This window comes from Chaetodon auriga, chromosome 17, assembly GCF_051107435.1.
Source record: "Chaetodon auriga isolate fChaAug3 chromosome 17, fChaAug3.hap1, whole genome shotgun sequence".
NCBI classification, from domain to species: Eukaryota; Metazoa; Chordata; class Actinopteri; order Chaetodontiformes; family Chaetodontidae; genus Chaetodon; species Chaetodon auriga.
Window position 1 is genome coordinate 6,602,546 of NC_135090.1, and position 23,433 is coordinate 6,625,978.

Below are 23,433 nucleotides of genomic sequence, written 5' to 3' on the forward strand. Positions count from 1 at the left end.
ACAGCAGCACTTTCAGTCGTCATTATCCTTCAGCATAATCATACACCTACTTCTTGGAGGTGTAATAAAGAGGTTACATGAAAAAGATGGTGTCCAGCGTTATCGTGATCAATGGAGATTTGACTCCTCTGTGAGAAATGACCCTATGGTCAATCTAAAAGGCAGGGATAGCTTTTTCCTCGTGGGCTGTTTTGTGTGCAGCTCTGAGAAACCTTCTGTTTGCTGGTTCATTCATGCAAACATGTAGGACTCAATCGCAGGTTATCAAGGGTTCATGTAAACAGATTAACCTCACCACTAGACAGGTGTAAGGCTGCCATACAGATGTTTCTGTACACATCATGTAATGTCAAACAGGCAGTGAGGGAATGAAAGGCTGTGTAATGATCGCTGTGAGTGACCACTGTGTGAAATCCTGCCTTTTCATACTCACCGTGCCCTTCACACCAAACTCTGACGGAGGCAACATGGGTGATCGCTTACACATGACAGGTCAGGCCAAGCCGTTCATCAAGGAGACATGGTGATATATGAATAGCAGAGTCTCCAAAAATAAATGTCTTGCTCAGGACCATCATTTCAAAAACATGCCTTCCCAAAATGAATCCATGTGTTTTCCATTGGTAAATATTGGTAAATCAAACAAGCTATTGCTTTAGTCACTTTTCATAATCCTTTTAAAAGCCCTGATACTAAATTCCATTTTAAAGAAATAAGCTTACTTCAGACTTTTAATATGATAATATCAGCCACCACACTGCTGTTACAGTGATTCTCATGCATGGAAAGTAATTGTCCATTTATTCAGAATCCTTTCCCTAAGTAATATATTCAAATTGATTGAATTCTGCTGTAGGCAGGCTGAAAACTAATATGCTGATGTTCCTCTGGGTTTTGGGGCATTCACTGTCAATTATTTAATAAAGAAAACTAATCAAAGGGTGTCACAAAATGCAGCCATTTACCCCAAACAATGGAGATATAATTCACGCTGAGATGAAAAACTGGGAATATTCCCTCAAGTCGTTACTAAAAACATAATTCGATCAAGCAGCCTTTTTTTTTTTCAGCTGCAGGGTGTTGGAGGAGGAGAGGAGCTGAAAATGATGCTCAAAGACAACTCTGTGTTGTGGATATGAGAAAGAACAAGTTCAACAAAAGTATTGTGACGAACAACAATCTCTGTTCTAATTCTTAAAACACATAATGTCAGGTGACAATTGATTCTTGGACAAAACAGTCTCAACCCAAGGTCCACCGACTTGTTGGCTTGTTCAATTCTCATTGAACTCTCGACAAGAAAGCAAATGAGCATATTCCCAAAAATATCGAACTGGTCCTTTAAATATTATTTCCATGTCAACTGAGCAAACTGCATCTAGATGAATGCGATAGAGAACTCAGGAATAAGCATGCAAATAATCTGGCTGTAGAGTTGTGACTGTTTTATCAATCAACTTTTATTTTAAAGACTTCTTTACACCTAACTGTACCAAGTCATTACCATGGTGTTGCCACAGCAGTGATTTGGGAGGGTTTTTGGAATTTATGGATTTTTGTTCACTAGTTGTGAAACCCTGTCAATTGCTGCACTTTGTGTCATGGTGTTACAGCTGTGGCAGCGGGGGGGCAGGGGTGGCTGTGACTCAGGGGATAGAGCGGGTTGTCGACTGGTAGCTGACGGTTCACTCTCCATCACCTCCTGTCCACAGGGAGGACGGGCAGGAGGAGGCACTTTGAACCCCAGGTCAGCACCCTGCATGGTAGCTCGCTGCCATCCGAGCACGAACGGGTGAATGAGCAGCACAAACCTTGTAAAGTGCATCGGATTAAAGCACAATATAAATGTGCACTGTTAACATAAACAAAGATACATGGACATATTATCAATCCTAAATTTCTGTGTTCTTCCTGTGCTATTCCACAGTCCTTCCACATACCCCCGGGGAACTGCAGAAGTGCCCCTGGTTTGGAATTGCTATTCTAAAGCACTTTGTTTAGATCACTGCACAGGAAAACTGCGGTCACATGACTAAGCTAATTACTGTAGATCAGTCTGTAAACTATGATCATTGTGTCCAGTGGACAGTTAATAATTGTACAATTTGCTGTCATTTTCTCTTCCAATGAGTTTGAAGAACCTTCTTGTTGACTGAAACCCCATTTGATCGCTGTTGGACTTGATTCAGGAAATAAAATGGTTGGTACATTCTTAATATTACCATATATTGATCTAAATTCTGGAAAAAAAAAAAGAAAAAAAGAAAGACTCACGTAGTGAGAAAAATGACCTTTTATCACCTTTGGCCTCACTTCATCTGAAACATGCCAAAGCGGAGCATCATTAGTGGAGAAGAAATGAGGCTTCAGTTTCACCCGAACCATTAAAAAAGGTTTCTAGTAATGAGGAGAGAAATCAATACCGTCACACAGAGATCAAGTTGGTGAAAGGTTTGAATCACCTTTCCTTTCAAAGCTCTCGGGATACTCACCTCTGTTTCTTGAAAGACTGACAGATAAGCTCTTTTTTTATATATGTAGCCTGTTGGACTTAAACAGCAGAGGACATCTGCTCCTTTTTCTACATCTGCCACACGGGGTGACGTGACTCGAAGGCTTCAGGTGACGGTGAGGTAAATGAGAATGGTGGGACTGTGCCATAGCATCAGTGTTTCATCTGTACTGTACGAATGAGGGGCTGGTGAGACTTAACCCCAGCCGCTGTGGATCTTGCCGGGTCACTACCCATGAGCCCGCAGAGTGACCTCCTGAACCCTGGATATCAGAGCCGACACCAATATTAGCCTCCAGACTGCACTGTGAGATCCAGAGAATCTAGAGATTTAACGTCTCTGTGTCTTGACGAGTGAAAAAAAGGGAAGAAGAAAGTGAGAGCAAGGGGAGAAACAGAAGTGAAGAGGAGAGAGTGATAGATAGCATGCTGTGATTCTCTCGAGGGTTGAGAGAGAGAGAGAGAGCGAGCAGGAGGAGAGGAAGAGAGTGTCAGTGTCAGCTGCTGGATCAAAGGAGGGAAAGGGGACTTTGGCAACGAAGGCACCTAAAATCCATTCAAATTAAAACACGCTGACACAAAAGTCAGCACATGAATACAAAGAGCGACTTAGCAGTGTTTGTTTGTGGAGCCTGGAGAGAAATGAAGGAAAAAAAATCTCTTTGTGGAGCACGCTGTATACATGTGAGTGTTTGTCTGGCTGTTTGCCTGCCTGCCCGCGTGGAAGTCCCACCGCTCAACTGCGTATGTGTGCGGACATTTACTTGGGTTTGTGTTTGTGTGTGTGTGTGTGTGTGTGTATGGCTGGAGGTAGGCAAGCATCAGGGAGCGGGGAGCTGGGGAGTTTTGGGAAAGGTCGTGAGGCACAGTGGCTTGGCATGGTGGCATATTTCATTTATAAGCTCACTGGGGCATAACTGTGCTGCAGGGAAGATTAAGCTGTAACTCTTCAGTTTGCAGTGAAAATGCAGGGCATGTTCCATTAGTGAGGAAAGCGAAACCTTCCTCAGACCTGCAAGTAAATTGGTGATGCCGCTGTCATCAGCACAATGTATTTTTCATCGAATTTTTATTTGTTTATTTATTGCATGTATGTATTTCATGTTGGATGGCGTGGATTGAAATAGAAAATGAGGGAAGACAGATTAAACGTGTATTTCTGATGGTAACATTGCATACAATAACTCAGCCTAATTGGAACTGCTCGCTGGCAGCGCCGAAACTCCTGAGAATGAACCAGCTCTGTGGCTTTTAGATGTTTCATTCTGATGTCTCAGGGCTCTTACCTACCTCCCCATATCAAACTGTGGGAGGTCGTTTTCAGCAAACAAGCTCAGACCAGCAGAGTGTACACTGCCTTCCTATTACCAGCAGAGAGTCCCAGTTTGAACGACCAGCTGGCAAAGGAAGCAGAGCTACTAATAAGATATAGATGTTTTTCTCAAGAGCTGGAAGTTACCTAACCAGAGCTAAAGGGCCAGTAAATAACAAACTTATACTAGTCCACTGTCAGGAAACATGATTTCGATGGGATGCTTCATGTTGCTCTGTGCCGCCTGCGTGATATGTAGACTGTTGTTTTCTAATGAGAATATAAGGTTTGCTAGCAAAAGAGCAAGTGTCCCAGTATCTGTTCCTGCCCCAGTGGCTCAAAATGTAAAGTGAACATAAACAGAGATAGCAATTTATTAGCTACATCTAATCTGATGCAAATCAATATATTAACACTGCATTAAATGCTATCTTAAATGATGGGAATTATATTGCACTTATGATCCAGCTTGTAAACATTCTCTGTATTTACCTGTAGGAGTGTCTTATTTTGAAATTACTAATCTTGGCTTCCTCTTGAGATGATTAAAAACTCAAGACAAGGGGACACCTGTCCCTTCCCAAACTGAGACCGCTTGATATGTCAACAATTATTTGCTAACAAGTTAGCCATATTCTGTCTATAAGCATATTCTGTCATAAGAATCTTGGCCTGTTAACCCCAGGAACAGTTCTGACTGAAAGCTAGCTAGTGAGCTAATATATATGCATCTGCTGTAGGCCTATTTCTGCATCCTGCGGCTTAGCATGCACAGCCAGGGAAAATCCTCTTTACAGACTGAACACCATCGATACTGAAGACTGAACACCATCGATATGGTTTTGGAAATGACCAGCGTTAGATGAACAGCGATACAGTGTCAACATAAAAACAGAACATTATACTTCTACAGATTTATTTCAGAGCTGTTGAATTGGACTGTGCATAGACTGTCAACTGATTTTGAATTAAAGCATTAAGTGTGTGATCCAGTCTGCACAGTGCAGGCATTATAACATTAATTTGAAAGGATTAGTGTTGGTGGATTTCTTGTTGAAATGAGGAAATAAGAGCTATTCCGCTCTTCACTTATATGAAATGAAACAGTGTCTGTAAACATGCACATCGTGAGGCAATAGGCTAGAGGAAGCAACAAGGTCTGCGTTTTTCTGTGAGGGTTAAATACCTTTAATGTTAATGGAAAGCTGAGGGTGGAATTGTTCATGTTAAATGTATAGACAACAGATTCAAGGGTTCGTTTATTCCATGTGCATTAAACACTCTGCTTCTAATGCAGCTGCCTCTTCCTGTCACAGTTTGGCACTTTTATCAATGTTGCTATTGTGTCTATCTGTATCTGTTTTTATGCTGCATAAAGAACTATAAAGATCTGAGCAGTAGTGATTTTAGATTTGTGAATAAATTGTTCTTTTTTGGAAAACTCTTCAGCCAAGTCCACAGGCACACTGATATTTTCAAAATGTAGCTTTTTCTATGCGTTTTGGTCTTTCATCCACACATAAAAGCCGTTTTAAGTCACTGAAAATGGAGCTCTTGGATAACTCCTTCCAGGGTGATGATATTCAGACGCTCAGTTTGCAGCGTTGACCTGCAGACAGGGAAAACAGATTCTGCCTTGTGATGATAGAGTGTGCCATTATCTCCTTCATTTACAGTATCTGGAAGTCCAGTGGAATCTATTCAAATGGAAAACTTGAAAATTAAAATGTAATTCAGTCAGAACAACTTTAAAGCAAAAGTATCAAAGTATTGTCAAGAAAATGTACTTACAGTATTTAAGTAGTTATGGTGCAGTAAAGTGGTCCCTGTCAGTGTTTCACTATTACTTCTGATGTTTTGGATTAATATTACAGCTGCATTAATGTCTATGATGTATTTCACTGCTGTCCATGTGTAAGGTTTAGCTAATTTGAACTACTTTATGAAATGTTGGGTAGTTTAATCTACAGCAACGCATCCTATTCTACAAGATCAGAATCTGCTTGTAGCGTTGCTGTCCTATTAGAACCACATACTTCTAAAAAGTCAACTTTTCTTGAACTGAGAAAAACAGCCTGTTTTCAGCTTTGTGATGATGGATCTTCCAGCTTATCCAGGAGGCGTTTAAATAGTTTATTTAGTTCAAGAAGTTGGAGTGTTCCCTCAACCGATAAAGGAACACTTAATCCTTCAGTTTCTTTGAAAAGTTGGAGATACATAATTGTCACTGGAAATGAAGTCCAGGAGAAGTAAAAAGTACAATATTCATCTCTGAGATGTAGCGGCGTGTAAGTATGAAGTTGCATCAAATGGAAATATGCAAGTAAAGTACCAGTACCTCACATTTAAGTACAGGACTTGAATAAATGTACTTAGTTACATTCCACCACTGACAAGTAGAAACACTTGTACACATTAAAAAATGAACATGAAGTAGTTCATTTTTCAAGACTATGAACTCAGTTCTGAATCCCTAATTGTGAACTGAATGTGAACTAGTTCATTTTAATGTGAACTTGCACAACACTTCCAGTGGAACAGCACACACCCACTGAACTGAAGAACGAGTGACAGCAGCAGCAGCAGACGCTCGTTCAACCAGCTAACCCAGTTACACAAAGATGCCGGCACTGGCAGAGGAGAAAAACAGCACGTGCGGCCTTTACTCATTTTATGTGTTTAGATTGTGGCATATTCTCAGGTAAAGCCGTCTCTGTTCCTCTGGCTCCCAAGCATCACCAGAAAGATCTCATCCCACTCAAATTCAGACGGGCAGTGGGAGAACAGGATCGTGCTGCTCTATAGTTTATCATTTAACATATTTCACATTTCTTTCACCTTTAGCGCTGCTCAATACCGTCTGACGGCTGACCTTTAGTGGGAGAAAGAGAGAAAGGCCTGTAACTGTAAGCACACACACACACACACACACACACACACACACACACACACACACACACACACACACACACACACACACACACACACACACGCACATGCAAGAAGAAATAGGCAAGTGCACGGACTATTCTAAGGTCACAGCCGGAGGCAGTCAATAAGAGTGGTGAGCCTTTGTGTTTGCCAATATTCACCAGTGAACAGTTTGACATGGCTGGAAGATACAGATAAACATGCTGAAGAGGAAGAGCTCTGATACGCTGATGGAGATACATGTGATCCACACACACACACCCTCCAATGGGCTGGGTCAGTTTTGATGTTAAAATGAAAATATGCCTCTTTCTAACCTCAGCTCTATATATTAATGCAAACCTGATCCAATGGGGCCTTTGACACCCAGCCATTGTTGCAGCAGTTAAACATCCAGATGCATAGGCAGGCAGGTAAACAAAGGGAGAAATCAGCTGCACAGTCACACACACACAAGCACAAAAACACACCCGGAGCTGTGTGCGTGCCGCTCCAAAATCCTGCAGAGACGAACATTAAGTCATACAAACACCTTGAGTGTCAGCCTTGGCTGTGAAAGGGGGGAAGATGGATGGTCTTTAGCCTCGGCTGCTCAGGCAGTGATGAATGACCAGATAATTTCCAGGCCACACACACAAAACAAGAACATCAGCACACACGCGCACTCGCGCATCAACACACACGAACACACATGTGTAGAACACTTGAAAAAATATGCTAAAAAGCGCAGTAAATTTAAACAGAATGTTTGCGAACAAAAACACACACATACAACTGCCTGCGTACCCAAACACACAGGACACACATCACCTCCTGCATCCCGGCTGTGATGTATCTATATATCCATCTCCCGCTCTGACAGTACAGACAGGTCCTCTCTCTGGCCGTCGTCACCCTCTGTCCTCCCCGCTATACGTTGCCATACACTGCCCACTGACGAGTGACTGACTGCTCACAGTAAAGAGATCCCACAAGAATCCATCACTGTTCCACTGACTCAAAATAGACAGATGGAGGCAGAGGATATTGGTTCGATATTAAAAAAAAAAAAAAAAAAAAAAAAAAAAGATGGACAATTACAGAGAGCTGTTTTATGGGCTCTCTGGAGGTGTGGGGGATGAGAAAGGGGGGGGGGGGGGAAAGTGACCCAACACTTAGAAAGCATTTTCACTTTATTTCATTACACTGCAGCGAATTTGGTAGGATGACATGCGAGGTACAAACAACAGAAAGGGCCGGAATGATAACTGTGGCCATCATTATTTCATGTTTTTTCTGCTCTTTTTAAAAGTACCACAGGTGACATCTGAACATCAGTAAGCCATTACCATGTCTGAGAAAACTACCACCAACAAGATGGTGCTGTTCAAAAGTATCAACACAACAAGAGTCCTGCAATTAAAAACCTAATCTAACCACAGAGGTATTATCAGTAAAATGTACTTAACCGTTGAGGTATTGAAAGTAAAACCACTGAGTGCAGGATGTTGGCCACAGTGAGTGTTATAGTATTAAATATCATATTATTGCATGAGTATAACTGATGTGCTAATGTGTAAGAGCCGTTTTTCTGTTGCAGAGGGAGATTTATATTCTTAGGTAGATATATTTAATCCAAGACATGATAATAATCCACAGAAAACTCCTTTCAAATCGGCAGCCGATGTGTTTGTCTTCTGTCAAATGACACCTCACTTGACCAATCACAATCTGCCATATAAAACCTAACAACCAGAGAAGCCAGTAACAGTCTGTGTTGAGCAGAATGGCGTCCTTCTCTTCGTGCGTGGGAAGATCGACAGATTTTGAGCATGCCAACATGTCACTTCACTGTGTGTCTCAAGATTTTCATCCAGTGCAAATGTTTAGTTCCAGTGCAGGACATGCTGTGGCCTTTATGGGGTGGAGCGGAAAGTAAGGCTGTGCATGAGCGCGTCTGACTTTCATTCAAGAGTCTGGGGTTTGCATCACTGTCACCAAACTGCTTTAAGCATACTGCGGCTGCCTTGTGCAGCCATTGTAGAAAGAAATCATCTTAAAAAAAACTGGCATTGAATATAATCTAGTTTAGCAGAATCATCCAATATCAGTGTTCTTTTATGGCACTGTGGTTGTTGTGTGGTGGCAGACAGTGAGGAAAGTGAGCAAATGCTCTTGGTGTTAGATGAGGGGAAAAGCTTTCTGGTGGTCTGATGGTCTTTTAAGAAACTATAACACTTGAGTGCACCCGCTGGTCTGGCCTGGTTTTACTTGTTTTCCCAAGGTGCCGCAGCTCAGCCATCAAGTCTGGGCCACCAGTGATGAATTGACAATGGCTGCCCTGATGGTCCCTCACTCATGGAAGCTTATTCATCAGCTCCCCTTTTCCTTGTGCAACATGTGCTTGGGATCATTGTACATTTTAAAGCAGATTACCACAAGCTGCCTTTATTTTTTACAGGAAATGAGTGTATTTGTAAATGACACTGACTTGACAGCTGTATAGTGGGACTCTACAGTCGACCATGCTGTCAGATTCCTGCAGATTTAACTGCAGGTTGCTTTAAAATAGGACTTAAGTGCACCTGTTAAGTCATTTTGCTGCAACCGCACTGCTGCACAATTCAAGTAATCCATTGCTTATAATATGTAATTTACTGGGTTAATAAATAATTAATCTTAACTACTATAAATCTGACTTTTAAGTATGAGAATAGATAACACATTAAAACATCAAATCTTTTAATAACATGAATTCAGTTGCAGTTACTTCCAGTTTTTAATATGAGATGTATTCTTGTATTAAATGCAGTAAATGAATGCCTGAAGTTCAAAGTGTGGAGAAATCCATAAAGTTGTCTACCTGAAAAGAATAGTTTTGACAAATGTTTCTTCAGTTTTTTTATGATGTTGTTGATGATGTGATTATGTTGTATTCCTGGCAATGGAGGCTAAGTTATATGACACGGAAAAATACAATTCAAGGGAGAAAAATTCCTTCTGCCCAGCCTCTTGGCTGAGAACTGAGATGGAGGTCAGACTGGCTGAACCTTTGAAGCTGCACAGTGGGTGCACTGCTGAAGGCTTTACTTATTGCTTTACATTTGCTGTAAATGTAGATTGAAAAGAAAAAGAAATGGTGTGAGAAAAATGAATGACTTGGTGCCTTGTGGCACATGAGGGGAGCTACTGATTGTGTTACTACAATAATACTTCATGAAAACATTCGCTTTTCTAACTTAACCTGCCGTGTGGTTTGTCCTCATTGTGAGAAATCTGATCCGTTCACTGTTTCAGCTTTGTTTGGTATACTGGAGGTAGTTAACATGAGCAGTGACAGTCAAAGAAAGAAAGAGAGCACTGCTTACAGAAAGCCAAACTTCATCAACAGAATCTGAGCACACTGTGTGATTGACAGATGATCTCCAGGAAGTGCTGTGCAGAAACACCCCAGTAATGAGCACTTAGCATGTCAGATAGAAGGAAAAATCAAACAAACAAACAAACAAAAAAGATTTCCTGGGTTCCCACTTTAAAGACAGCCCGTGCTCGCTAAGGCTCCCGTCACAAAATGTAAAGGAGATGGAATCGGTGAAGTGAGAGGAGTGCTAAGATGGCAAAGTGTGGTTGAGAGTATTCACATGGTTGGGCTTGTCACTTTCCTGTCTGGCCTGCGAGCCTCTCTGACCCGCCCCCCTGTGTTTCCTCCTCTGCCTGGGATGATGGAGATGAGGAGCTAAAAGGGTGATCGCTCGCTCTATGTATATGTGTGTGTGTGTGTGTGTGTGTGTGTGTGTGTGAGTGAGTGTGAGGGATGTAAGTTTCATTGTGCGCATGCATATGTTTTTCTGTGAGTGTGTGTGTCGCCGTGTGTCTCACTGTGCTGAATGTGCATTTGTTGCATCTGTATGTGTGTATATCCCCTTCTCCTGTGTGCGTGTGTGTGAGTGTGTGTGTGGTTGTTTATCACTGGCCTGTCACTGGTCTCAGGGTGCTGGAGACACCCGATCTGTAACAGGTGGATACACTCCAGCACACACACACACACCCTGCAGAATGTAAAACAGCTCGGCTTGCAGCCATCAGTCTATAGCACCGATTCGGTCTCCATTATCAGTGTGTGTGTGCGTGCGTACGTGCGTGTGTGCGTGTCCATGATCTCAGCATGTCGCATATTTTACGCTGCGGGATATCAAATTGTTATAGCAGATAACTTTATTGTGCTAAGAGGGATGAGTGAACGTACCATCACTTGTGGCTATCATGAATAGTAAATATATTAACTAACTTACATTGAATTCTCCTCAGATGATAGCCAATTCATTAATTTAGTTTCAATCTGAAGGTTGCTACGGAGTTCTTGATTTGTGTGCAGGGACCGTATCGCTTTATACACACAGCTCACGTCACCGGGTTCTATATAAATGAAAGCTCTATTACTACTAACCGCACAGACAATAGCTACCAATTACGCACACAAACACACACAATGAATAACTGCTACACGTACAAATAAATGAAAAAATAATTGTGACAATGTGCTAAATGCTATCATGAATAAATACAAAGAATACAGCGATGAACAATGAATGAATAGAGACTGACTGACTGAGGATGTGAATGCAGCAACAGATCAGATTTGTGAATGAGGACCATCAGACCAGATCAATGTCATCTTAATCAGATGCATCAATTAGTGGAAACCCAGAAGCACAAGTCAAAGAAACTGTTGGAAGTAATTAGATATTGTAACCATTTAGATGCGAAATCCTAATTTTTCAAATGAAATATTCCTATTAATATATAGCACCAACCCAGTATCACAGGTGAAGTATTGTTTCAGCTGTTCCTCGACGTTCAGGGGAAGAGGAGGCTCTGGAGGACGGAGAGAAGCAGCTTCTCTTGTGGACTGCTCACAGACATACTCTGTGTTTGGTCCCATGTAGCAGCTTCACCAGCTGATCTCTCTCATCTGGAGCTTCCTGCAGCTCTCAGGTGTTTTGGGGCATCTTAGATCCCACATGGCGACTTCGGCTTGAGTTGGCTGCCTCTCGACAGGCAGGGTGATAACTTCTTCACTGCGCTGCCACTTGGGTGTGCAGGAGTCAGGTGGCAGCTTTGACAGAACGAGCCGCAGTTCAGACTTTTCTAACTTTGATCAAGTTAGAAATGAAGCTGTTGAGCAGACTTTACATATATTCTAATTATCAGTTTATTATTACAAACTGTGATTAATTTAAACGAATTAAATGATTTTGGTGTCATTGTCTACACAGAGACTCTAACAGTCTATGCTAGAATAGCTGGAGTGAGGACATAATGCTTCTATCATACACATCATAATAATATCAAGTTAACCTTTAGACGTATGTTTGAGGTTAGTTCGTTCAGTTAGTTCAGTGGTTTGTTGTCCGTGCATCGAAAGTCAGCATGCTGAAACATAACTTCAGAATTTCCTTTTATACAGTTAATGAATTGATGTGCATTTCACTCTGCATTGTGGGTCTTTGATGAAGTTCAGATCATGGCTCCTCGAAGGGTCAGTTCCAGCTCGGTGCCGCTGTGTGAGAGCAGGTCATAAACTGCTCTCCTCCTCATCATTTATCAATAAAAGGCACCAAATTTCCATCAGCCTCCATTTCAATTCAAGGAACACATTTGGATCCTAATGAGCAACAATGTACACTGTGTGTGTGTGTGTGTGTGTGTGTGTGTGTGTGTGTGTATCATTTAGAATGCAAATAAATCATAAGCAATCATCGCTGTTTGGAAATTCAACAATGGTTTTGTCTCTGTCAAGGTGCAAAGATGTGTACACCCTCACACAGATCTCTCTCTCACTCTCTTTCTTTCTCTCTCTCTCACACACACACACACACACACACACACACACACACAGGCTGCCAGGCTACACCTAGTTAGCGTAATGACACATTGGAGGGCCATCAACTGTCCAGGAAGATAAACAGTAGTGACTGGAGGGCCCATTACTCCCAGTCATGCCTGAAGGAACACATTTTAGATGCTCCATCATTACCGACCATATTAAGCAGTAAAAACCAGGAACTGCGATAGGCTGGGTCTGTCTCTGAGGAATAGGCTGCTGTAGTGCTTTGTAGGATAAACTGCTTAATTTGCTTTTATTTTGCATATTTTCTCCAGTCCTGTGCATCGCTTTGCTTGCTGTTGACAGACTGTGAGTGGCACAAATCAGATCTAAGATGCTGAAACATCAATACAACATTGATACAACATTCATAAATGAGCTTTGGGGGTGCTGGGAGCTAGATTTTGTTACCTCTGCACAGAGCCAGGCTAGCTGTTTACCTCTATTTCCAGTCTTTATGCTAAGCTAAGCTAACCTTTTGCTGGTTAGCTTGGCTTTCTATCTATTTAGATGATTCCCAATTGCTGTGATTAACACCATTAATGTAATTATTTCCAGGCAGGGGAAGGAAAAGAGAGAGAAAGTGACTGAGGAGCTGCCCTGGATGGAGTCAGCTGATTGAGAGACATCCACACATCCTGAGAAGGTCGGTTTATCCAGCCTTTATTTTACCACAGCTCCAAGTGATTTCCCAGAAAATATCTCACTATACCTTTGACAACCCCTCCTCTGACATCTTCCATTTTACTGGATTTGAGGTTTAAATCCATCAGTAATATTGACTATTCCTTCCTCCTGAGCAACTCTGTCTTTGAGGCATATTGGTCTGACTGAATAAATAAATCTACTTGGTTCTGTTGTTTTGCTGATTTTAGCATTGTAAAAAGACCAGTTTTGAACTTTTTTTAAAAAAAAACAAAAGGATAATATGAAACCACTCATGTGATCAGTCACAGTCAAAATCTGCTCCTGTCACTTCAACTGCGGATTTGTCTCTGAAATCACAGGCTCACACTATTTCCAACAACCTATTAAAAACAGCTTGCAGCAGGGATATACAGTCACCTCCACTTAAGCAATACGTCATATTGAATGGCACAAGTTTTCATCCGAGTTGTTATCATATAATTAATGTCTTATCCTCTCTAGCCCCATCTTAGTGGTGTGTGTGTGTCCGTATGTGTGTGTGTATATATATATACAGGTGTAAGTATTTGATGGCGTTGTCTGTAATGTGTAGAAGGGCTGCTTTTATTGATGGAACAGCAGCTGCAGCCTCAGCAGTTCCGCCGGCTCTAAAACCGGGCGGGACAGCTCTCACCCAGGCTGGACACTGGTGCTACTCAGCTACTGTGTCTGCACGGATTCTTGGCCCGATAGCTCAAACGTGTTTTCAGCACAGGATCCAGTGTTTGGGGGATTTATTGGAAAATTAAGTAAGGGCGGTGTATAGTTTGCTTTTTTGGCAAGAAGAGAAGATGGAGTACACGAGCATGCTGCAGAGTGCACTGAGTCTTCAGCTACGGTACAGTGTGTGTTGCTTGAACAGGATTTACAGTGGGGGGGGGCGTTCAGGAACGTCTTTGAACGTACCTCTTGTATCAGAAGCTGCTGTCAGCTAAGACAAACAGATGGAGGCTCAACTTTTTAGAAGGATTTGAGGAAGAAGAGGAAGAGTTACGGAGCGTTTAGACTCGTCTCCCCTTTGTTTGGGTTAACCTCTCCACTATCTGACAGCCTGTGAATTATTATCTTCCTGACAGGACTGAGCAGAAAACATGACATTTAATCTCAAAGCTCGTTCAAAGCGAGGCTAATCTATGTTTGAGTCAACTGCAGATTGTAATTACAGATATCTTGGGATTTTTTTTGTGCAGAGGTTTACCAATTAATGCTTCAAAACCATAATTACTGCTTTTGTGGAAATAAATTATTGGGTTAAGCAGTGAAAGAAAAAGTTTGAATTTCTTTTAATATTGTTTGAAGAGACATATTAATTGATTGTTTCGGTCTCCACCAATTTCTTACAACATTAATATTTGGATCTTTGCTTTACTGTATTCACCAGCTAGTAAATGTTCATGTTACTGTACACATATTCACCATTAAGTACTTGCTAATTAGCATACATATTATCATACTTGCACTTTATTGGTCATTATAAAACACTAGTAAATGCCTTTTTATGCATAACCATATTCTACAACTACTAGGCCAGGGGTCACTAACAGGCGGACCGCGGTCCGAGTCCGGACCCGGACACCGTCCTATACGGACCCGGACCTATATCCAGTAAATTATTAAGGGACTTCAAATTTTGACGGGACACTTATATTTTAACCGGCGCAACTTTTCTAGTCTTTACGGCACCGGTTTAGCGGCTCAGGAAACGCACAAACCAATTGCATGCGAGTTAAGCCATCCCACGTGATGCTACCCAGCCAGTCGCATCTCTGCATTGCGGACGATAAACATAGCAACTCTGACTGCAGTCAGATGAGGAGTGAGAAGCGAACGGAGAAACGATAGAAAATTAGAAAGTTAGAAAGAACAACAAAAAGTGTGGAGAGTGGGAAAAGAGGGAAAGAAAGAGAAACTGTGTAACTGTTCAGCTGTTATTTTCAAATTCGTTGAGACTGTTAAGATGTGAAAGTTAACAAAGAAAGAGGAATATTCAAGCTGTTGCTTCACTTTTACTTTTTCTAAAATTAAACACTTTCTTTTATAATGCACAATTTTTCAAAAAACATTTTATTTTCTCTATTTCATTTTTAAATTCAAATCTGCCTGGTTTAATGTTAAGTGACAATAAATACTGTCGAAATGTTTTTGAATTGTACTTTCTTTATTTGATCAGATGTTGATTACATGCAGATGTTGATACAACTACTAGGCTACTTCAGTATATATATCACACAAATCATAACGTTATGACATTATGATGTTCCGGACCTTTGCTTTAGGAAATTTTCTCTAACCGGACCTCTTTGAATTTTAGTTGAATACCCCTGTACTAGGCCATTAAGTTTTTCCTCAATAACCTCCTAATTACTGCTTCTTGTTGTACAAGCTTAATAACCTGGTCCTTAATAACCAGAGAAAAAGGCATTAATAAGTGCTTTATTAAGCCAATATTCCATTAATATGTATGCTAATAAGAAGCTGGTTAATGGTGAATATGTGTACCTTAACGTGAAGTGTTACCCATTAAACATTTGAACTATTGCAGCTTTAAACTAGGAGGATGTCAGTCCAGGTATTACAGGATATCAAATGGAATCAGCAACATCATCCAGTTACTTTAACTCACATTTCAGCTGCAACTTTGTGCTCGAGATAACAGAGATTATGCCAGAATTACAACACAGAGGGCAGACGTGTTTTGAATGTCAGTGCAGTCCGCTGTTTATTTGAACTATGGCAAACTCGGGAAGCATGTCAGCTAAAGAAATGAGAAACGACTGGCCCTGCATGCATGCTAATGATTGTGAGACATGATGTGAAATGTGTCCCTTTCAGTGCGCTGGGTCTGTTTGAACTTTTGACTCTATTGGCATTGTTAAGCAGGGCGCGTTCACCCAGACAAGTTGAAAACATTTCTCAACTGTTGGAAACAGCTGTTGGAATCGTATTTTCCTGAATACATTTCGTGGATTGATGTTCTCATCGGTCAGTCTCTTTATGGGCATGTGACTAAAGAAAGACAATGCACTGCTTTGTAGTCATTTCTAGCAAAGCTGCACCCAAATTTTCAGCAATCAGAAACACAATCAAAGCGCTTCAGTCTGCACTAATTACATGTTTCACAACAGTCAACATGTTCTTGGAAAAAAAACTAAATGTTAAATTAGATGACAGAATGGCTCCCGGATTCCTGTGAACATCACAGGCTGACAACATTTAACAGTTAAAGAGTGAGGGTTGTGTTAGAGTTAGGCATCTCATATTAGAGGAGCCTTTAAGCTTCACCATTTTTTATTTATCCACCTGATTCTCTCTCGGTCTTGCCTTGTTTGGGTTTCAGTGCATGTGTGGATATTGAAATCACATCTGTGCTGTCTGAGGCACTAAATGATGATCAAGCTGTGAAAAAGAACAAGAGCTGAAGGCACATTGGACAGTTTAATTACATCAACTTAATTAGAAGGAATTTTCAGAGTATAATTACTGTGAAATATTGCGTTAGCCCTCTCCCTCAGACCTTTATCATCTTGAATCTCAGGATATTAATGCGTACGTCTGTGAAAACTGGGTCAGTTTGGCTATATTTCCAAGGTAACAGAGGTCATAGTTACTTACTTCATCAATATCCATTTTGGCAGGTCTCCCAGAATATATCAGCTTGTGTATGTCAGGTTTTATGGACCAAAATGTTTTGGTCTTTTTCACCAGAGACATCATTTTAGCCATCAAGTGTATGAGGCACAGAGGAGCAATTAAAAGCTGAAAGCTCCATTTAAAGTGTGCCACATGTACAGATTTTCCTTATTAAGTCTGCTTCCTGATACAACGGACTGATAGACTATCACCCAGGATGAGGCAGCAATCATGAGCTATCTGAGCTGCATAACTTTGGATAAAAATAGATGAATTTGTTTACCATCTTCTAAACAATTTATAACTGCGCAGCATAGTCAAAGCGAATGTTGAACAGCACAAATCAGGATGTATCTCAGCTCTGACTGTTGTTTATCCCGTTGCAGAGGGGCCGCAATAAACTTTAAACCGCATAAACACTGTCAACTAAAGTTAGGTTCATTTATCTACGGATGTGAAAGCACGCAGCAAAGTTCTTTTACGGAGAGACACCTTTTGAAGAGAATTTAGAAGAAATGATCAGATAAACACGAGAAAATAAATTCATCTGCAAGCAGAATCTTTTATTAATGAGAATATGACCAATAAAGTAGTCATCAGATTATTCATAAAGCTGAAGAAAAGCAAGGCTGGCACTATTTTTTTCCTCATTATTAACTAATACCACAGCAACTGCAGCTACTGTCCACTGTTCCAAATGTTACTCGAACAGGAGTAAATAATGCTGTATGTTTGTCTTGGACCATTTCCGACCAGGGACTAATACATGCTAGTTAGTATTTATGGCAGCAGGACGATGTGGGATTGAGTCAAAATAGACTGCAGTGTGTGTGTCACTCAGTTTAACACCGAGCCTCGTTGATGTTTCTAGTTTTTGGACAGCATGGAGCTCCATGTGGCACAGAGGAGTAAGATATATCAGGCTTTGGATACATGCACAATACTTGTTAATAAGATGCATTCATTGTTGGTTTTGGCCTTTTGATGTGATTTGTTGATAAAAGAAAAATATACACTATCAGCAGCCCGCACCAGGTCTGGTCCTGCCAGACAGAGCTTTTAACAGCGAAATGAATATGTATGGAAATTTACTGGAATTGATAAAAGCACATGAAGAGAGGCCAGGTGAAATAAACAGAAGAGAGACAAAACAACCAAAAAATGCAGAAAAAAAGTCTTTTTATCTTCATATTTATCAGCAGCGTTGTATTAGTCATGAAAGTCATTAAGCTTGCGGTTCTGTTGAATTATCTGGACTTTCACGTCTCAAAATGAGGAATGGAGATTAGCTTAAGAGGAGTCCCGTGGAGTTCTCTTATAAACAAAGTTTCTGTTTATATTCGGCGTTTCTTACCAGAACTCATTATGTGAATCCTTGATGCTGAACAAATGTGTTGAATGCATCTTCTTCCTCATAAAACGAGCCCAGCCCTCACCACAAAAACAGCCGCGTCTGTCGGCTGTGCGAGCAGGTTGTTACGACTCATATTCAGGTTTACTGTTATTCTAGTGGACGAAGTAACCGTGATGAGAGCAAAGGAGGAAGTCGGGTGATGTAGCATTGAGATCAAGTAACATAATTTATTTAACCCATGATTTCCTAAATTTAAGTATTTAAATTTGGGCCAAAACCTCATCGAACTGCGACCGTTTGATAATGTTATATTGTCTGATAAAGACGGACCTTCGTCATATCAGATCTTCTTCTGGTACTTCTGGACATCAGTGTTTGCTAGCTTGGAGGCTTCCTGGCTTTTGTTAGCGCATTGGTGCGTGTCCTTGCATAGACTGCTGCCAACTGTTGATCGGCAGAACGGCGTGAAACCAGCAGGGGTGTGCACTGTGTCACCTGCATCCTCGCATGCGTGCATGTGCATACTCATACGAGTTTGTGGTGCACGAAAGAAAAATAGGGACGCACTTATAAAAACACTGCTTCAGCTACATCTGCAGTCATCAGTTTTACAGTATCAAACATTTACCACCACATCACCAGCTTCTACAGCTCATGCAAACAATTGCAGCCACTCAATATTTTGACATTTCTCTATCATATTAAAAAAAATTGGATCACATACACCGAAGCGGCTTGATGAATCAATGACTTTGCATCAGCCCCAAATGACATTAACCTTATTTCACCTGAGGAACTCTAATCTCACCTCTGTCAGACCTGCAATTTAACAAGTCATTGTGCTTCTGCTTCCTTGCTCTCTCTTTCTTTCTTCCTCAGTCTTTCACTGACACAAATACTCCACGCTCACCCTCTCCTTTCTCTAAATGGCTGTCATGACTCATGCAGTACATTTAAATGTTAAATACTAAGGTGGAGGTCATGAGCCATTTCCCACTAAATTACTGGCTAATGGTTCATATCTTAATGACCTTACCAGCCTGGTCATGTTCTCCTGGGTGGATATTAAGACCACAGAGTTTGAATGGGCGGCACTGGAGCCGTATGACTCAAGCTTTCACCCCAGAGATTGATCGTCAAAGTGCAAGTTGTTTGCTGGGGGAGACAGATTAGCTCTGCTGAGATGAGGAAAAGCTTTTCTTCGGAAAGAGAGGAAAATATTCTGACAGCATGTAATAGAGGGAGCAACAATCGGGGAGAAGGTTTATTCAGCTGTGTGGTGGAACACACTCGTATAGACAATCAGTGTCCCCGCATGAATTGTCTTGGGACATAAGACATCTTAGTTAAAAGGAGACCAGTTTCTATTAAGCTGTAACAGTAAACAACATGACAATCTGAAGTAACATGGAAACGTCAAGAAGATAAAGCAACATGAAAAACCTGTACCTGCTTTTTTTTTTTTTTTTTTTTCACATTTCTACATCATAGTTTATGCATGTGTGTGTCTGACTGTAAATCAGTGCATTCATATATAGTCTACATAGGCCTGTGTGTGTGTGTGTGTGTGTTCCAGCAGAGGTTGTGTAAAAATGCATTATTGGGAATGCAGCATTGCCTGCCTCAGACTCACCCACACTGCCTTTAGCAAGCCATCAGTTTGCTGACTTGTACTATGCAAGCTCCAGCGTGACAGCCTTGCTGTTACAGAGTGTTGTAGTGCTTACTTAGGCTATTATAGATTAATCAATAGATACATAAAACCCCAGTAAGTGATTTATTTAATTCACAATACACATTTATTCAGGACTTCCATCACTATCTCCATATACCAAATACTAATATTTAATTAGGCCGTCATGTTGACTTGACAAGCACAGGTGTAGCTAATAACATTAGTGATGGCTGCATTCCACTTAGGTGTTCCGGTGTCAGGGCCTTTATTGTTATTGTTGACTTGCTGCCATGGCTTCCTGGCTCAACTAAATGAAATGAAGCCGACAACAGTGAAGGTTATTAGATACACCTGTGCTTTCTTGTCATGGCAAGTACAAATGTCTGCTGCAAGATTGTCTCACTCCTGCAATATGTGTGTGAAATATGAATATGCAACCGGTAAAGTACAGTACAGTGTGCAGTATAATTCTAAAAGTTCTAAGTGTAAAGAGTTTGCTGGCTACTTCGGTAAACCAAAAAATAATCAACATTAGTTGTAGTATCTGCCAGCAGAACAAGCACACTGTACTTTTACCAATGTCCTGTGTACAGAGTGATATCAAGTTGTAATGTTTTACAAAAAAATTGTCTGTTCTTGTCAAAATGCATAACTGTGCATGTAAAACGTTTGCTTGCTAATAGCTAAATGTGTGGTGTTATAGTGTGGAATGTCACTATGAGAATTTATAGTGCCTGTAAGCAGCAAAAAGGTAACATTTAAATAATTACCACTTTGCAGTTGTATGCCACCGCCAGCCATCATGTTGCATTTTACATGCATGTCTGTCCAGACTCACATGGTATGAGACTTTGAAGGAATCTAATAAAAGATATTGAATGAAATGGAAGTTATCACTGTATGATTCCAGTGAATCATTTCCAGTGAGAAACACGCTGTCTGCACTTAGAGACTATTTTTCCAGAGGAGCACGGAGGACTGATAGAGAGCTTCATCACATGGTGCAATAACAATCACCTGAAGCTCAATATCAGCAGAACCAATGAGCTTGTGTTGGACTACAGTGCTTCAAATATGGATGCTGCTGCAAAGATACCACAAACTGTAAAACGTGGATGCTTCACACACATCTTCAACCCGGCAGCACAGAAGATTTATACAATCAGCACAGTTTCAAGATGGACACCCAAGATTATTGTCCCCATTTCAATATCTGACCAAATCTATCTGAGATATCATGTTCACAGCAGTGCGGCGGGCGTGCGTGCATACATACAACCTGAAGACATAATGCCTCTGGCCACGTCTGTCGCTAATGCGGCCGCATATAAAATCTGTCCCCTTTGCTTTTATATTTTCAAACACAGGCTAGTAAGCAACTAAACACACATTATGGTGCATTATGTCCTGATTTGTGATTGCTTATCTTTGCAGCATAGTGCAACACATATCAATGTCTTTTCACCGCAATGCTCTCTGTTTACAAAGCTCCAAAAGCTGGCTTTGAACTAGCTTTAAGCTGCAGTGAGAAGGCAGCCTGCTCGCAGAACTCAAAGCCGCCAACAGGACAGCTTTTTATCTGTGTGTGCGTGTGTGTGTGTGTGTGTGTGTCAGACTATAAGATCACTGTGCATGTGTGTGACTTTCCCAGCGTGCCTTGTCAGCCCTGTTCTAATGGATGGTGTCTTCAGATGTGAAAAGGTGAACAGAAGTCCGAAAGAGTTTCACACTGCAGTTTGTCACTACAAATTGGTGTGTCTCGCGTGTCCTTGTGTGCGTGTGTGTGTGCGCGGGAACGTCTGTGTGTATGAATACACTGTAAGTGGGCCTGTTGGTGTGTGTGCACATCACAGAGCAGCTTTGCTCAGCTTTGCAGGCTGCTGTGTTACTGTACGTACGGACATGTGCGTGTGTTTTCCGCGTCTGTGCTGGAAACAGAACAGCCAGCTTGATTTCAGCCTCCAGTTGGGTTCGTGGCCTTTGAAGAAATGAAGTGTCAACTTGCTTCGAGTCACACTTTGCCTTTAATCTGTTGTCCCTAAAAATACACACTGGCGCACACAAACATCACACAGCGCCGAAAATCCTGTTAAAGGGACATTCAAATTAGCCAAATGCCCAGATAATCATTGTGTCCTCATCAACTCATTTTCAGTGAATAAACTTCTTATTAGCAGCCTGGTGCAACTCTCAAAGGTGCCAGTGCTGAATGTTTCAACTTCCGGAAAAATTCTTTGTGCAGCTCCCTTTGGGTGAGCTTGAAAATTGTCAGGGAGATGTAATTTAGATACTGCAAAAGTTTGTACAAAACACAAAGTGCCAATTTTATACACATATATATATATATATATATATATATATATATATATATATATATATATATATATATATATATATATATATTTACCAAGAAACAGTCAGGTTTTCACCTGAATTGTACGTCCCCCTGCTTCTAAATGTTGTGATGCCTGATAAAGAAACACAGTGTTCACCATAGCATGAACCAGAAACGTTTCTTAGTCATACAGAATGAAGAGAAAAAGGGACAGAAATGAGTCGTTGATTTGGCCCTAGATGACCTTAAAGTAATCAAGACAATTTTCAAATACAGTGGTTAAATATAGTGAATGCATTTTCTCCAATTTAGCACAATTATTCTGTTTTTAAATGTATTTACTTATTTATTTATTGTTGTTCTACAACTAATTTCCCAAATTATACAACCCCATTTCCAAAAACGTTGTTATTACAGAATGTAATTACTTGCAAAACATTTAAACCACATATTTTAATTGGAAATAGCACAAACATAACATGTCAAATTTCATTGTATTTTATTTATTTCTTTATTATATCCTTATTTAGAATTCAATGCCAGCAATGTGTTTCAAAAGAATTGGGACAGTGGCAACCACAGGTCAGTCACATATCTGGGTATAAAAAGAGCTTCTTTCTGACAAATAGTGCAACAATTCAAGAATCACATTTCTCAATGTAAAATTGGAAGAATCCAGAAACTCCGCCGCCTTCTCTGGTCTTGACCTCATTTAAGATGGACTGAGGCGAAGTGGAAAACAGTCTTGTGGTCTGACGAGTCAAAATCTGACATTCTTTCTGGTAATCATGGACACCACGTCCTCTGGCTTTTTATCAGGACACAGTTCAAAAGACAACATCCTTGATGGTATGGGGGGTCATTAGTGCACATGGCATGGCTAACCTGCACGACAATGTCTTTTTCAAGGAAGGCCTTGCTTATTTCAGCAAGACAATGAACCACATTCTGCACGCATTACGACAGCATGGCTCCGTATAAAAGAGTCCGGGTGCTAAACTGACCTGCCTGCAGTCCCGACTTGTCACCCATTATGTAACATAACAGACGACAAAGGAGAACCCGAACTGTTGAGCAGCTGAAATTGTACATCAAGCACGAATGGGAAAACATTCCACTTTCAAAATGACA

The 23,433-nt window shown here is 40.9% G+C and overlaps 1 protein-coding gene across 1 annotated transcript in view; it reads left to right on the plus strand.

Moving 5' to 3' along the window:
- The first annotated feature begins 2,879 nt into the window (after window positions 1–2,879).
- Window positions 2,880–23,433, plus strand: part of srfbp1 (serum response factor binding protein 1) — a 281,373-nt gene continuing 260,819 nt past the window's right edge. The window contains exon 1 of the mRNA XM_076754272.1: window positions 2,880–2,888. The gene's annotated coding sequence lies outside the window, so the exon portion shown is untranslated. The remainder of the gene's footprint in view (window positions 2,889–23,433) is intronic.